The 17,405-nt window shown below is 42.3% G+C and overlaps 1 non-coding gene across 1 annotated transcript; it reads left to right on the forward strand.

Annotated features, from left to right (window-relative positions):
- The first annotated feature begins 5,665 nt into the window (after window positions 1-5,665).
- On the forward strand, window positions 5,666-5,784 carry LOC145397329 (5S ribosomal RNA). Its single transcript, XR_013896909.1, has one exon. It is a non-coding gene; the product is annotated as a 5S ribosomal RNA (ribosomal RNA).
- Window positions 5,785-17,405: the final 11,621 nt, after the last annotated feature.

A 17,405-nucleotide genomic window follows, 5' to 3' on the forward strand; every position in this document is an offset into this window, starting at 1 on the left:
AGTTCAGCATATAAGGGGTGTTGACAACATTCTCGCGGATACCCTGTCGAGACATCCCATCGAGGCTACAGAGTAATCTACCTCCTTCGTGCTTCCACTGCGTAGGTCTTTGTGGGGGAGGTGTTACGGCTATAATTATTACTCCTCCGCCTCATCCCTCGTGAACTCCCATCTTTTGACTGAAGTCAAGCACTCGTCCACCTCACGCTACCAGCGCTCCATCTGTTGACTGGATTTGATACTACTAGTTTCCCAACATGTCACCTGACTTTCCCTCCCTTTTTCTGTGTGAAGCGAGGTTGCCTGATTATCTGGTTTCCCGCGCAAGTTCAGTTCACACTCATCCTCTGCCCTGGGAATATCTTAGTGAACCACTCCTGACCTTTACCTGGAAGCCTGTGTTATAGGGAACCCATCTTCAACGCCTTCTTTTGCTGTAAACCATGAGTATCAGTTTTCTCCTTGCATTAGTTCATTAATCTTCTGATGGTGAATGGCTTTAGGTATTTATATTGTTTTTTTCTTAGGTTTAGTTAGGTTTAGGGTTGTAATTATTGTATGTTTAGTTTGTTAAATTAAATGAATAATCAACCAAATCATTATCAATCTACCCTGTAGTTTGTCTAGTTGCATAGTGTTCATGATCCTTCTCTTTTCTTATTGCTTTCCATGGGTCTTCATAGGGTAGATACAGTTAAATACTCCCCATGGATCGTAATAATACACTTATGAGAAATTATTTACAAGGGTCTTTCACTGTCTTACTCAATAGTTTTGAAGAGTGTCGTACTCCTCAAAGCAAGGATAGATGCGCAGACCAAGGGTTGGATTGTGCACACATACACTTAGAGTCCTTCTGCTGAGTACACGGCCTTGCGGTGCTATTTGCACACACATGACACCGTCGCTGTGGATTCTGACGAGTCTCAGTGGGAGGGATGATCGTGGGGAAGTGGCGACCGGTGAGGCAGATAGGTGTTGCAGCGGTGTGGCGGTGGCGAGCGGCAGTCTTTTCCTCTGAGCATTCCCCCAGTATTTCCTGCACCAGCTCACGAATATAGCCCTCAAAGGTCTACTTTATGCCAGTTACCTGAGCATTGAGCAGGTGAGCATTTAGGGCTGTGATGTTGAGGAGGTGGAAGAATAGTTTCTTGTACCACTTCATCGTAGGCCTGGCACAATCCACGCTGGAAATCATTGTGTCCGACTGATCTACCTGTCGCATATTCATATTGTAGACCAGGACAGGTTCTGGTTTCCAGACGTGGTGCCGCCCTTCTGTCCTGTAGTCGATGCTGTCGGTGCGGTGTTCAAGTGGCCTGTGTACAGACGAGAGGAGGAAGACTTCTCTGTTGTGATGCCAGCCTGTTGCAAGGATGTTATTGGCCTTGTAAAATACAACTTCGTTCCTTTGCAGCTTCCTCCCCACCTTCACCATGTGCTTGCAGCTCTTTTTCACAGTGCCATACAGACCTGTCTCCTGAAGGTGAAGGTACCTAACCAGAAGGGGCCTTGTGTACCAGTTGTCCAGGTACAGGACGTGCCCATGATGAAGGTACTCATCGATCATCATCTTCACCACAGACCCAGACAGTCCCAAGGTTCGATCTTTGATGATGTCCGTCTGAACACCTGTGTACAGCACTATGTCCTGCACATACCCAGTCTTACAGTCGCACATCACGAAGATTTTGAAACCAAACCTGTACCTTTTGCTGGGGATATATTGCCTGAAGGAAATATTACCTCTCCATAGCACAAGACTGGTCAATGATGAGGTCTCTGTTGGGAGCAAAGGAGGTACAAAATTTCTCAGGTAGGTGATCGAAAAACACACGTATCCTCCTCATCCTGTCCATGTTGTTAGCGTTTGCAGGGACAAGTTGGTCAAAGAAATGCAGTCAGCTCAGGATGTATTGGAACCTATTCCTCCCCATTACTTTCCCAAAGATAGATGTTTCCATTAGTGGATCTACAGTCCAGTAGGAGGGGAGCTGGTTCTTTTTCAAAATCCCCATCAAAAGTAGAAGGCCTAGGAACACATACATCTCGTTTAGGCTCACTTCCACCTCCAACAACTGGTTATGTGGCGTCTGTGTTGCCCCTGCACGCTCAAAGGCAGCAAAGACGTTTGTTAGGGCTACATTTCTCAAAACAAAGTCCACAGTAAAGAAATTTGTTAAGAAATCTAGCCTACTTGAAGATGGGGTTAGTTCAAGTACAGTACACCTAGCAACATGATTGTATGTGAACGGGTGTATTTCTGGAACAAAGTCACTCCCATCCTCTAACTCCCACATCAGTTCCTCCTCATCACCATCGTCACCTCCCTCATCCAACGGGCGTGGGGAAGTGTGGGGAAGGAGGGAAAACTCTCACTGGAGGTGCTGGGAAGTGTGGGGGATAGGGGAACACTTTCACTTGATGTGCTGGGAAATGTAGCAAAAGGAGGAACACTTTCATGAGATGTGCTGGGTGTGGGGAATTGGGCAACACTTTCTGTGGATGTGCTGGATGTGGGGAATGGGGGAACACTTTGTTCTACAGTGCTAAGGCAGGCTGGGTCACAAGGGTGTGAGGGATAGCACGGGTGAGATGACTCACCCATGTTCCCAGCCGGTGGAATATTCCCTAATCTCCCTCTCTTCCTCTTAACACTTCCAACCCCACGTGGGGAAATCCTTGGCTTCCCCAGCCACCCAGGAATACTAGAAGCCTCACCTTCCCCATCTGAATCAACTTCTTATCACGTAGGGCTAGGTGACGATGTACTGATGGCCTCATCCCTCGGGTACTAGCATACCCCACATACCTGGATTTCCTTGGTGTGGGTATTTCCTCCTCACTAGTACTTTCATCTTCCGGTCGCACATAATCCTTATCTTGCATGTCATCGTCAGCGTCACTTTCACCAGTGTAGGGCACCTTCAGGAGCTCCTGAATCTCCTCATCAGAGAGACTGCGGCGAGACATGACTATATAGTATGAGTGGTACAAGAAGAGTGAGGCTGAGCGAGGGCAACAACTCAGCACGTGGATGTATAGGCCTGAATGCCTGAGGCAAGGTGGTGGAAGAGTTGATGTACATCCTCACCAATTTTTGCATGCCTAGTTTGAAAATTTGGCTCTCCCTGATTTTTTGAAAAAATGACGTTTTACAACGGCACTGGGACTGAGTGCACAGTTGCGTAACATCATTTTGAAATGGCACTGGCACAGGGCGGGTTAACGCTCTAGCTGGTAATCGAACATGGAACTCCTAGGTAGGAGCCAGGTATTGTGTAGCAATACCACGACGTGATAAACGCCAAGCCACCTGAATTCTTTGAAGAATCAGATAAACTGGCTATGGGAGGATATTTTCAACCCGAGCCCTCATGATGACGTATTTCAGAGCCGTCTGGACTTTTGCTTAGCCCCATGCATCACGGCAAGCAACATAACAGTGTTACTCTATCCCAGCCAATACACAAGATTCTTCCCATATTTTTGAGAAACACACACACACACACACACACACACAGATATAGATATAAGTAGGTAGATGGGTAGATAGATAACCTTATATATCCTAACCTTATATATCCTAATCATAAGAAGCCTACACAAAGAATGTTAGTCTGGGGGATACTGCTTTGCAAATATTTTTCTTAACTACTTATCACATTTTAAAAAATTACTTAGCTTATGTTTACATTATTTATATATGAACCGGAAATTAAACATGATATAAGCACATTATTTTCATCAAGGCTTTTTGATCTTGCTAGTATCTTAGAATCTGGCTAGTCTGTGTGATGATCACCGGATGCTTTGTGTTCGAGTATACAGCACCACTACTCTCTTGAGGCATCCTTTCATTATACTTATGCTGTGAGATCCTTGGAGACTGGAATTTTATTTTGCTCTTTATCTCACCTTTCTAAAAAAAAAAAAAAAAAAAATGAATCTTTCTTGGTTCAGGCCTTTAGTTCATTTATTAGAAAATTAAAGAACTCTTTATCCACGAAGTGATTATTTCCGAGTATAGTATACTTCCTGCTTAAATGCAACATGCTTCTCTGTAGTTATCATAGTTCTTTACCGGTGTTAGTGTACAATTAGTAAACAAAGTTGACACAGGTAAGTTCAGGGAGTAACATCACTGGGCCACCAAACGTCAGTCAGGATAATGTTATGCTGCAGAGAATAACCATGTCTTTCATACTGGAGATTACATCTTCACTGATTTTCACCTACCTACTCAGGAAAATACGCCGACACCAAGAATAGCAACATCCGTGAGCAAATGCATGACCCTTCCCAAAGATTGTTACCTCGCCCAGAAGGAGTCCAGCAAGGTATTGTTTGTGGTCAAGTTTCTTTGTTTCTTTGTTTGTGGGCAATAAGACGGAAAAAACGGCTGAATAAAATTATATAAAACTTTCAGGATATGTGGATATCCTTCCTTCTCTCATCCTATTGTGCCATAGCTTTCTCATCTGCCCTTTTCTTCATTCCGTTTGCATCTCTCCACTACCTTCACTCCATCCTTACCTCTCCCATGCATCCCTTGCCATCCACTCCCTCCCTCACCAGTTGTCCTTACTTCTTTATTTTTGTTCATCCTGTTCCTTTTTTGTACTGTATTATTTCGTCGGGCCTTTTTCTTCTTATGTGTTACGTCACCAGTTTTCCAATATCGGTTTGTGCCGTCACGTATATGTAGCAAAAATTAGGAAAATTCACTAGCAGTGAGTACGCTGCATACAAGAGTAGAAATTTTGTCGTATTCCTTGTGCAGTAGGAAGCTTAATAGTACATCTTTTTTAGTTATTAATTTTTCATATTACATCTAAAGATTCCCATGGATAATAGTAATTTCTTTTTAATAATTTACATCAGTAACAGAAAACAGGATATTTAGGTTTAATATGATTAATAAATCGCTAAGGAATGGGTGTTATGAAATCGCCACAACTGCTTAGAATGCAACTTATTGCCACATGAGTTATACACAGTGGAGTAACTGATCAGTTTTTCTAATCTCTTCAGTATGATTAGGAATTGTTCTAACCCGAGCCTTTTACTGATCGCTCCATTTATGCGAGTGTACGTATATTACCCTAAATCACTTATTGCATGCCGGCAGTGTGGTGTAAGAGTGATATCTTCTAACTAATGACTGTCAAACTGTTTCTCAAGCCTGCAAAATACCCTATAGGATTTACTCTGAAGCAGGATGGCATGGAGAAACTTATGCTTGTACACAGAGTGATTCTGAACTACTCCAAAAAATTTTGGGGATCAATGTCTTGTATAGTGGAATATAAACATCTATTATTCTACTCCATTTTACCTAGAATGGCTTAATTTGGGAAACTGATGACTATTTGGTTACTCTTCACATGATTCATCATCCAGACCTCCTTTCTCACCTAAGGGCAGCAACGTCCTTGCAGCCTAAGTTTGCCCAGTTCAGTGGGCCACGCTGTCATGCACTCATCATTCCCTGACTCCATCAGATCGGCCACAAAAAAAAAAAAAAAAATTACCACCTTCAGTAGCTTTACATATACCTATCTTACATGACCTAAAATTGTCATCTCTTCAATATGGATGCTTTGATGTAAGAATATATTTGAACCAGAATAAGGTGCTAGTAACGAACAAGTATTATGAAAATGCCAATGGCCATACCACGTTGAGTACACCGCTTCCCCTCCGATCAGCGAAGTTAAGCAACGTTGGGTCTGGTTAGTACTTGGATGGGTGACCGCCTGGGAACACCAGACGCTGTTGGCATCCCAACGTGTCAAGTGGGGTTGGTGGAGGATTAGTGTCCCTCCCTGTAAAACAATTAACTCTAAGCCATTGGCCACCCCGTCTGGGATACATGGCGTCTGTCAATGAATGAATGAATGAACGTAAATTCGTGGTATTGCCTTTTCTACTACTGAGCTATATGAAATAAACTACTAAAGAACGAAAATCTGGGCCAAGTTAAGGAGATAAGAGTACTAGTATACTATGAATTCTAGCACAACAGAATTGCCAGGTCTGAGCCAGACACTGAACATAATGACATACCAGGTACTTCATGACACTAAACACAGTTTTAGTGTCAGGATTACCAATTTACATGTTCTGAATGTCGTCAACCATGTACATAAAGATATGGTACTAAAATCTTGTGATTAGTTATAAAGTATCATATTCCGAGCTACCGTAGCTAGAGACATGATTGAATATTTGAATTACTGTTCACAGGGCATAATGTTAATGCCCGAGTCTAATTCAGGTGTCCGAACACTGCAGGCCGTCATCTGATTGGTAATTGAGCACGACCTATCAGTGATAGTTGTTGTTCAGATGTTGCCCATCCATTTACGATGTTATGCACAAATACTGTCTGTCTATTGGCAGGTGCCTTAGGCTCCAGTCACGCTGCAGGTATGACTTGTCGCAAACCTGAAAATCGCGAAACCAGTCCCCGACCGCAGAGGTCTCCGAGCAGTCGTGCCACCGATCAGCTACCAGTGGTCGTCCAGTGTCCGTCCAGCATCCGTCCAGTGGGCGGCCGAACGGCTACCATGGCCAGGTACAGTCACTCATAAAAGAAAGGACCCCCTCTGCGTTAGAGGCAATAGAACTCGGGGTATTCAGTGTTGGTAACAGTGTATTTGACGTCAGCCATATGGGGGGATGAGGAGGGGTGTTTGAGAGGAGGGCGGAGTTAATCTGCACGAAACACTGCTTCAATCCACATTTCGAATCAAACATACATTATATCTGATTTGTTATGTTGTCCTTCACACAAAATTAACTTTATGCTACAAGAACAAAGAACTTTCAGGTGATAACACAATCCCATACGCGAAACATTTATGCATTAATGCCGCACACCTTCATAAATCCCACCCTCTCATTCTCACCCTCACCCACTCTCACCTTACTCTCACCTTCACTCTCTCTCACACTCTCACACTTTCAGCCTCACTCGCACTCTCACCCTAACTGTCACTGTCACTACCACTATCAACGTCACTCTCTCTCTCTCTCTCTCTCTCTCTCTCTCTCTGGTCCGTTTAGCCGACGAAGCACAGTACTGCCATCACACACATGATCACACATTAATGAGGTGTGTGGCCACCGCAGATGTGCAGTAAAACTGTCAGTCATATAAAGATAAACCTGGTTTTTAATAAGTTGATAAGGTATCACTTTAATCTATCCCAGGCATTGTTTGAAACCAGATATTGGGAAGGGAGGATTAGAAGGCACGGAGTGGTTCGTGGCAACCATGTCTGTTATCAGATTCTAAGTTGTTGGATTCTGGGTTATAAGATTCAAGATTTTATTTATAATGGCAGGCTACCTTGGTTATAGATATACCATTATAATGTATAACCACATAATACTCAGTGTAATCTATAATTGTGTGTGTGTGTGTGTGTGTGTGTGTGTGTGTGTCACTCTTTATATGGTAGGTATTACTTGGTTATTTATACACAAGTCCAGTAATAACACACTATGAGGAAATAATGAAATAAAAATTATGACAAGTGTTATAGAGCCATAAATTGCACCATATAGTATGCTATACGGAACAGTGAACTATTAATTATAAAGAATGAACGACTTTACCAATACAGTAAAAGGGATGACTTAAGTCGAAAGTATACTGCATTCCTGTATTCCTCAACATTCCTCCACGGCTCGGAAATCCCCCCCCCCCAGTACACACACACACACACACACACACACACAATTATAGATTACACTGAGTATTATGTGGTTATACATTATAATGGTATATCTATAACCAAGGTAGCCTGCCATTATAAATAAAACCTTGAATCTGATAACCCAGAATCCAACAACTTAGAATCTGATAACAGACATGGTTGCCACGAACCACTCCGTGCCTTCTAATCCTCCCTTCCCAATATCTGGTTTCAAACAATGCCTGGGATAGATTAAAGTGATACCTTATCAACTTATTAAGAACCAGGTTTATCTTTATATGATTGACAGTTTTACTGCACATCTGCAGTGGCCACACACCTCATTAATGTGTGATCATGTGTGTGATGGCAGTACTGTGCTTCGTCGGCTAAACGGACCAGAGAGAGAGAGAGTGACGGTGATAGTGGTAGTGACAGTGACAGTTAGGGTGAGAGTGCGAGTGAGGCTGAAAGTGTGAGAGAGAGTGAAGGTGAGAGTAAGGTGAGAGTGGGTGAGGGTGAGAATGAGAGGGTGGGATTTATGAAGGTGTGCGGCATTAATGCATAAATGTTTCGGGTATTGGATTGTGTTATCACCTGAAAGTTCTTTGTTCTTGTAGCATAAAGTTAATTTTGTGTGAAGAACAACATAACAAATCAGATAAAATGTATGTTTGATTCGAAATGTGGATTGAAGCAGTGTGTCGTGCAGATTAACTCCGCCCTCCTCTCAAACACCCCTCCTCATTCCCCCATATGGCTGACGTCAAATACACTGTTACCAACACTGAATACCCCGAGTTCTATTGCCTCTAACGCAGGGGGGGTCCTTTCTTTTATGAGTGACTGTACATACAGGTCAAGACACCAATGGGTGGCTGGCCAGTCATCGTCAGGCCACCGACAAACGGCGGCCGGTCCGCGTCCTGTCACAGTTTAGACCGCGACCACTAGACCGACACTAGCCGCGGATTGGCCGGTGGCTGGTCTCAGTCCAGCCCACCACCTGTTGCTCGACCAGTCGCCGGCTGGAAGGCAGCTGGACTTCAACCACCAACCCAGATAGGAGGCTTGTGGATGGCGGCTGCCGCAGTCCAGTCGTCACCTTGACGGAGTGCAGATGGCCGCCACACAGAGGGGGCGGCAACCGGCCTCCGTCCGGGTGGTAACCACCGCTTAAAAATCAGGTGTCACCAGTCGCAGTCCGTAAGCCAGCCAGACGCATTCCAGCCGCCCACCGGGCAGCTTCCATGCCATGACATCAGTGGTCATGGGGAGATTTTTCATGCAGCATGAAAAACCTCGCGACGAGTTTTTGGTCACCATGGTGGCCTGTGGCTAGACCGAGACATATGAAGACTGGTCGTAAACCTCATCAAAACCTCCCACGACTTGTAGGTCGCGGGTGGTTTGCGATAAGTCGTACCTGCAGTGTGACTGGGGCCTTAATCCCGTAAGGGGTGGCCACAGACAAATCTCCTTCATATCGCCCTGTCCCCCTCCATTTCGCTGCCCTCTCCCCAACTCACACACCCATCTCTCTTATACTTCTCCACTCCATCCATCCATCTCATCCTCGGCCCACCCTTCCCTCTCCCTCCCTCCACCTCACTCACATACACTCTCCTCGTTAATCTCACAAATCTAAATACATTTAACATACACATGTAGTACTACGAACAAAGAACATACAGCTGGTTAGGCATTCAAATGGAGACGACTAGAATTCGAAGCATTGAAACAGATCAACCCACACAGAAAACCTTTGTGGGCAAAAATGCAACAAGACAACGTATCTATAATTAGTGTATTACAGTATTCAGTAAATCATCGAAGGACACAGTCTGGTTTTTGTTGCAGTCATTCATTCATCATCCAGTCCAGTGTTGCCCAACGAGGAACACAGGAGTCCTAGGCCAGGCAAGTTGGTCCTGACATTTAAGATGTGAGTGGCCAGCCTCACTCATCCTTGAGTGGCATTATGTGAGCAATAAACCCAAACCATCCCCTGGATATAAACCTGCACCGGCTCAATCTGATTGGAGCGCCCTAATTGCCCACTAAACCACCAGGCTCCATAATTTGGTTATATGGTTACCACCCAGCATAGTAAATGGTTTCCTGTAGTATATACGGGAAACCATTTGGCTTGTCACTCAGTGTAGAGTCATCCGTACACGGAAGGAAGAGGAAGAATGAAGGAAAGACAGAATAGGAAGGATGGAAAGGAGGAAGGGAGGAAAACGCAGGAACTCGAGAGCAGCACTACATCGAGTGAGTGGATGGTGAGCTCCCTCACCAACCACCAGCGTCCCCACCAACTTACAGAAAATATTATTTACAGAAGTATCACCATTCATCTGTAAACACTGGACAGCACGTGGACACAGCTGGCGATCTGGGGAGGGAGGACCGAGGAGACAGAGGGAGAGACGAGGTGACAGTGGAATGGTACACGGCTAGATTTAGGTAGACGGTATCCGTTTGCTCAGACTGGGACGGTGCTAATTTTTTATGTTCAGGTACAGTATCTCAGCAGTTGTACATTTTTTTCATATTTTCACGAAAAATACACTGAATGTGTTTTTGAGAGGCAACAGATCCTTAAGCCCTGTCGGCAGAGTTCAGTATCACCCAGTTTATCACTCTATTACTTGTGATGCAGCAGTTGTGTGGTGTGATGGTGGATAGTGGAATCATGTAACTAAAGACTATCACACCGTTTCTCAAGCAAGTAAAATACCCTGCATTGATACTAGGACATGAGAGAGAAAGAGAGAGAGAGAGAGAGAGAGAGAGAGAGAGAGAGAGAGAGAGAGAGAGAACTAGGATGTTAGGTGACTGAATGGTATGAAGATGTCGACGTAAATTTGCCCTCTCCATCTTCAATGTTGAGCCGTAACAAGAGATATACAGAAGAACAGGGTTGTAGTCACGAAGAAGTGCAATGGGAAAAAACTTACAGGTAATGTATAGTATTTTCTTACGTTTTCACTAGGCAACAGGAGCTAAGCTGCACAGGGATGAAAATCTCCGTTTAGTTAAAATTAATGAACTTATACGAGGTTTAAGACAAAGGATTCGGTGCTCTTAGTTGGATGTTTTATGGACAGACATTGGTGCTGGAGAGGGATGCTTTCATGTGGTGGCATTGTAATGACAGGGAGGTAGAGCTGCTAGGGTACACAAACATCCCTTAATTCCTCTCTGTTCCCCGAAAGAAGGATGGTGGACTGCAGAACAAGGGTTCGAGCTCAGATTAGGATGCCTGTCTCGTCACTTCCTAGGCCATTACATACCCTTTAGAGACTACAATACAGCACTGTTAAGAGCGGGACATAATGGTATGGGGAAGAGGAGGGATTGGATTATTACCAACAACATTGGTGTCATGAAGTCAGAGAATTAAATGTTTGATTTCCTCTGAGGGGACTGAGCCACTATCACAACATAAGTACCACTATGTTTTGCTTGCATGAAAACTGTTCAGTTTTTGTTGTGAAGAAAAAATGAATTACCTTGATTATTATGTCACTTGTAAGTTTGCCTGACAAGTTATTTGCTCGTTAGCCTGGCACACACTCCCTCTGTAGTAGAAAAAGATAATCCTGTAGCTGTACATCCTTTACATTGTACTTCTTCATGACCTACATCATATTCTAGTATCAATTCATCTCAATAACTCAGCATTCAAAATGGAGATGAGGACGTTTTAGACCAAGATAGAGTAAAAATGGAATAAGTAAATCAACCCAGCATTCTAGCTACCGTAGATTATTAACTGAGCTGAAAAGGGTTGTGGGTCTATACCAGATTAAAGTAAATGCACTAAAGTTCATTGTTATGAGGCCTGCCTACATTCGAGGTTGTCATCTAAATTCTACATGATAGGGTAACGTAAAAGTAGTGTCAAGTGCTATAAATATAACGAGTTTGCTATAACCTGGCGGAACTGAGCAGCTCCTGCATCTCGAATATCAAGTCGTGATTCCATGGTGCCAGACATTTATTGTTTATGTCCGACTCAGGGCATAGGCTTCATACTCCTTTCAAAAGGCAGTATTCCATCAATATACAATACACTTCCATAGGTCACCACTTTGGCACTAACAATCACTTCCTCTATTGAATACTTGCCAAGGCTGTCGTATATTGGACTGGTGTATTGGTATTAGCAAGAGTATTTTTACGACATGTTGGCGGGTCTTCTCACAGATCAGAAAAGTCTACTTTTAATGATTTTAAAATACTTAGACTCTTCCCAGCCCCAGATAGGATTCGAACCTGGGTCCATTAAGACTGCAGGCGAAGTCTCTACTGATTTGGCCATCGCCTTCCTAGGAATAGGCTTCCTTGCTTATTAGTTAGATCAAGCCTCAAATATGACTACACTTAGCCATTAACTGAGCTGAAAGGGGTCAGGGATCTTTGTCAGGTTAGTTTAAATGGCCTATAATGCGTATCTCACCACTTATCAGACCTGTGTTTACCCTTTACATTCAGCTGTCTATCGGTGAGAATCTGGCGCTGACGAGAAGCCTACACGTAATGGTGCTGTGCGTCCATCCAGGAGCCAAACCTCCTTATGTTTCCCTGCACTTCGCCATAGGGAAGGATCCTGGTCCGATCCTGGCTAGATGCTGTCTACCACAAGGGGGCACCTGTTCCCTGCACCGTGCATATGCTTCACTATACCTGCATGGCGGCACCAAAGAAGCAGTTGCTTACCTGTTGTCGACGGGTCTGCTTGGCTAGACAGACTGAACTTGAGCAATAACAGCAACGGTGGGAATGAATGGTATGAGAATCGCCTTATATATATATATTTTTTTTTTCACATCATCCTAGCCAGCTAATTATGAAATGCATCAAAAATAAGGATTACATTTATACCTACTGACTGCACGAGGCTACGGAAGAATGCATATCATGCAGTAAATTACCTGTCATACGGCGGACAAATTAGTGTGGCAGTGTGGGAAAGGAACGAACACCTGTGTCACTCCTATAATATACATATGAGCTCTGGGGCGGGACAAGCTGACTGAAGAGCCGGGATAACTGTCTCCTCTTATGTCATAGTATTATATACCGGTATACAATGTCCTGTGATATTTTTTACGAGAATTCAGGAGATATTCTGTAGATTATATTGAGTGAAACATGCTTTATCAAAATGAGTCCAGTTCTAACAGATACGGAGCTACAGTTACTAATGGTCATCCGGGTTAATTATAAGAAAGGCCATTTTCACTCATAACGTCAGTAACAGTTCTTGCTGGGCAATGGCTGAGAAATGGACTCATGTTGATATTGCATTTTCATTGATAATTAGTCTTTGAAAACCTCATGAATTCTTTCAAATGTCCAGCGGAACACCCTGTGTAACCCTTTGATTTTCGTGTGATAACGCGGGACAGATTATTGTTACAGTGTCGGCACGTAAGTAATGCCGCCTCATCACAATTCAGACCTCCATATAACCACCATCCGTTTAGGAAATACTCGTGATGCGGAGATACAGAGGCAAGTTAAAGTGGTCAAAGTATCGACAGGTAAAACCGCCTCATCGGTTATTAAGACCTATAGATAACCTTCATCTTCTTCGGAACTACTTGTAATATGAAGATACAGAGACGCGATTGAGCGGTGTGAAAGTGTCGGTACTTTTGTAATAACGTCTCATTGCTTCTCAGATCTGTATATTACCCTCATATTCCTAAGAATTATTGTTCTTGTACTTTAACCTGGCGGAGACTTTCGCCGTTCTGTTGTTTATTTCACGATAATTTATGCCGGGACAAAGAATGTTCCAGTTATGCATCTTTTATTTTTATTTTTTTTATTCACTTATTCGTGACAGCATCATATACTAGTATTAACCTACTGTTTCAGCTCAGCATTCGAGAAGGAAAGGTGACACTTGTAGGCCAAACTAGACCAAACTATTGGAAGTAGAGTGCTGACTGCTGAGTAACTGAAAACACATAACGAATGCCCCTCTCACCTCCATCACGGTCTGTATAAAGCTATCATCCCCCCTGGAATTACCTTTGATTAGGAGATGCGGAGTACTGAGTGCTGAGTGGCTGCAGACAGGCAACGAATGTCTGCCTCACCTCTCTCCCGGCCTACATATATATATTCTTAAACGCTGAAGCCACCTGTTCCCCCAGCCCCTCCCCCAACTTCACGTCAGCGCAGACTCAGCCGAAGTACATTCACTGTGTGTGTGTGTGTGTGTGTGTGTGTGTGTGTGTGTGTGTGTGTGTGTGTGTGTGTGTGTGTGTGTGTGTTTTCGCTGTGGGGTGGGAAGAAAAGAAACAGTAATGTAATCGTAGTGAATTGGTTAACTCAGTCATTATGACATTTTTTTGGTAGTTATTTGTTTTTTTATTAAATCCTTTGTTTATTCAGCATCATTACAATATTCATATTGGTGTTGGTAAGTGGTCATTTACGTGACGGCACTGATATGTCCAGTTATATAAACGTACTGTACTGCAGCACCTTGCCGAACCCCCCTAATAAGGATGATGGACTGCAGGTTGAGAGTACCTTCATCCCGTACACCACTGGGCTCACGTTTCAGATGAACCTCGAACCACAACTGGTACTACACTACTAATTTTGAGGGAGACTTTTGGTTATATATGGGGTTTGAAATAGATTGTTAAGCCTTTCATTAAGAGAGATTTTTCCCAAGGTGAGTATAATCATGTGAAAAAAAAAATTACACTCTTGGACTCAATGATTTAAGTGCATTAAACTGTTTACTTAAAGTAAGCGAAAAAAAATTCCAACTCTTCACCATGAATGTTAACTATAGCAAAGCATTAGACTTACAATATATGGCTAATCACGAAGAAATGCTGTGGAAAGAGTGGAAGACTCCAGTGTTGCATTACTCTGCGAGTTACGGAAAATGAGCTACACAAGGACGAAAATCGCTAAGTTAATGTAAGTGAACTATATTATATCACGAGTTTCTATAATTATTAAGGCTTGTTGTCTGACATGTTGTACTGCCTCTGATATCAACACTCTCAGCTTTCTTACTCACTCTTGCATGAATAAGCTGGAATAGAATACCAGAGTTGTCCTGACGATGAAAGAGTAGTAGTTGTTCCCTAGGCAGTCTGGCCGAACAGCCCCGACGATGAGAGATTTAAAGATACCAGTCTTCTCACTCAGGATCATATGATTCAGTCTCAGGTAAATATACTGTAATTACCTGTGATTCACTGAAATAGAATAGCTTATTAGAATTGTCACGATCATTTGACAGCTGATGGTATCGGTATTTACATTCTGTCAGCTATGACTCCCTGAGGTGAAAAATCGTCTGGAATTATTAAGGAACAAAAATAGTAGAGGTATTCTGATCAAATATGACTTTAAAATAAACACTGAAGAATTAGACCATTTCATGCATTCACCCGTCCACCTTCTTATCCTTTATTGCCCCGGCAGAAGCGTTAAAGTCCTGGGCCTGGCAGTCTCATTCCAGGCACTGATGATGATGGGAATTTACAGTGAACGGAATTTTAAGGAGTACAGTCCAGCCGCTCATTGGACTTATCTCTTATGGGGCACACTCGCTGAGTGCTTAAATCCACTTGACCACCACACGTCCAGAGTTTGGTTACATGGATTCCGGCATGCTGAATCTGTGTTTACTGTATATGAAAACAGTTTTGACCTGATAATTACCCTCTAAAAATACAGTGAGAACAGAAATTGAACGTTAATATAATCATTCACGCCTGTGCTCTACCTATTTTTTACATATAAAGAGCATCCAAGTGTTGCGGAAAATTTTGTATCTTCGTAATAACTCAGTTTCAGTATGTGAGTACAGTTATAAACTGAACACTTCACATGCCTCTAATATAAACACAGATTTTAAGGGGTGAATGACGTGAGATAAGTATGCAATTTACTTCAAAATATCTCATTACTTTGTTGTTCCTAATTCACTCTAAGTTGTAGATGAATATCATAGGGGAAAAAATAGAAAGTATAAATGTTTGCTTGATTTCCAATTACCTTCGTTGCGAAGATATGCTCTTTTGCTTTATTATTACTATTTTTTTATGTATATTAAATTTCACTCAGGGTAGAAAATTTTTGAATTGGGGTGATTATGCAGTCTTTATGAACGCCTTAAATAAGATTTTTTTTTTTTTTTAGGTTGCCAGTGTTACCTGCATGAAATTCTATTCAGTTTGGAAATTTTCTTTTCTTATTTTTTTTTTCAACTGGAAAGGTCCGACACAGTTTTCATAAACTCCTTCGTTACAATGGTGTTCTCTTTATAACGTCATATTTTTGTCACTGAACTGAAGGAACTGACTTCAGAAAGTATGCTTCTTCCATAGAAATGTACATTTTTTTTTTGCCGACTCTGGGCAAAGGCTTCAGTGCATGGTCCATAACATTCAGGTGATTGCCGTAAGCTTCGTATATGCAAAAATCAGTACTGGTAACTGTATGCGACTGTAAAAATTCTGAAGTAGACAAGCTTATTTTGTTTATATAATAGGTTTCCTTCTTATATTTTTGGTGGGAGTTAGTAGTGTAGGCCTATTGATTAATACATCCATATTGTAACAATAGTACCTCGAGTATGAGTTTAAAGCCAGTCAGACTCTTGGAAAAAAAAAAAAAAAAAAAAGTCTCCCTTCTCCCTTTTCACCGAGCAGCACATTTTTTTTTTTTAATAACAGAACAGAGGAAGGGAAAACATATGAATAAAAAAAAATCCTTTCACCACAATATTGGTGTCCACCATTCATAAAAAATCTATGCCAGTTGGACTTGAACAGCTGTAGGTTGAAGTCTGGGGGGAAACAACTCTGAGAAAGCGAGTTCCAAAGAGATGCAGTTCGAGAAATAAAAGATTGCTGATAGTCAGAAGTTCTGCAATATGACTGTGTGACATTCCAGTCATGAGTGCTACCAGATGACTGTGTAGCACAAGGGAAGACATGGAGGTGGCACAATGGATGCAACTTCGTCTGAACATTTGCCACAAAAGTATCTGCAAAATAATTCAAGGGAGGTAGGAGAGGTAGTTTATTTGTAATAGCAGGAGAATCAATAATTCTAACAAGTTTCTTCTGAGTTTGATCTAGTTGTTTCAGTGCAACCTCTCCACATCCAATACAAGGGTGAGCAATATTCTGGCTAAGAGCGCACATGACTCTTATAAACTATAGCTAACTGCTCGTCAGTGAATAAGTTACGAACTCTGTACAATAATCTAAGTTTCATTGAGACGGTTTTAACAAGTGATCTGACATGAGAGGTCTAGCTGAGGGCATTGTTAATTGAAACATAGAGAATTTCAATATTTTTGGAGATCGGAGTATTAGTAGTATTTAATATAGGAATCTGACAATATCTGTCTATTAGTAAAGTGTAAATATTTCGTTTTAATAGCATTAAATGGGACAAGGTTATCTTGTCCCCATTCAGTGATCCCCGATAAGTCTTGGTTTATGGAGATGACCATACTGAGTTGTGAGTTAGATATATTCAGCTTTGTGAATGGATGTTTAAGTGAGAATGAATCTGAGGATCTGAATATAACATCGACTGTTGTGGATCGTATCGTAAGTAAATATTGGGATTTCGTAAAAAGGAATATTTTCACTTCCTTTCGATTATCATTAACCAAAGCTTTCATCCTTTTCT

Source organism: Coenobita brevimanus, chromosome 40 (genome assembly GCF_032717465.1).
Source record: "Coenobita brevimanus isolate Jiangsu-jjx chromosome 40, ASM3271746v2, whole genome shotgun sequence".
Taxonomy (NCBI): domain Eukaryota; kingdom Metazoa; phylum Arthropoda; class Malacostraca; order Decapoda; family Coenobitidae; genus Coenobita; species Coenobita brevimanus.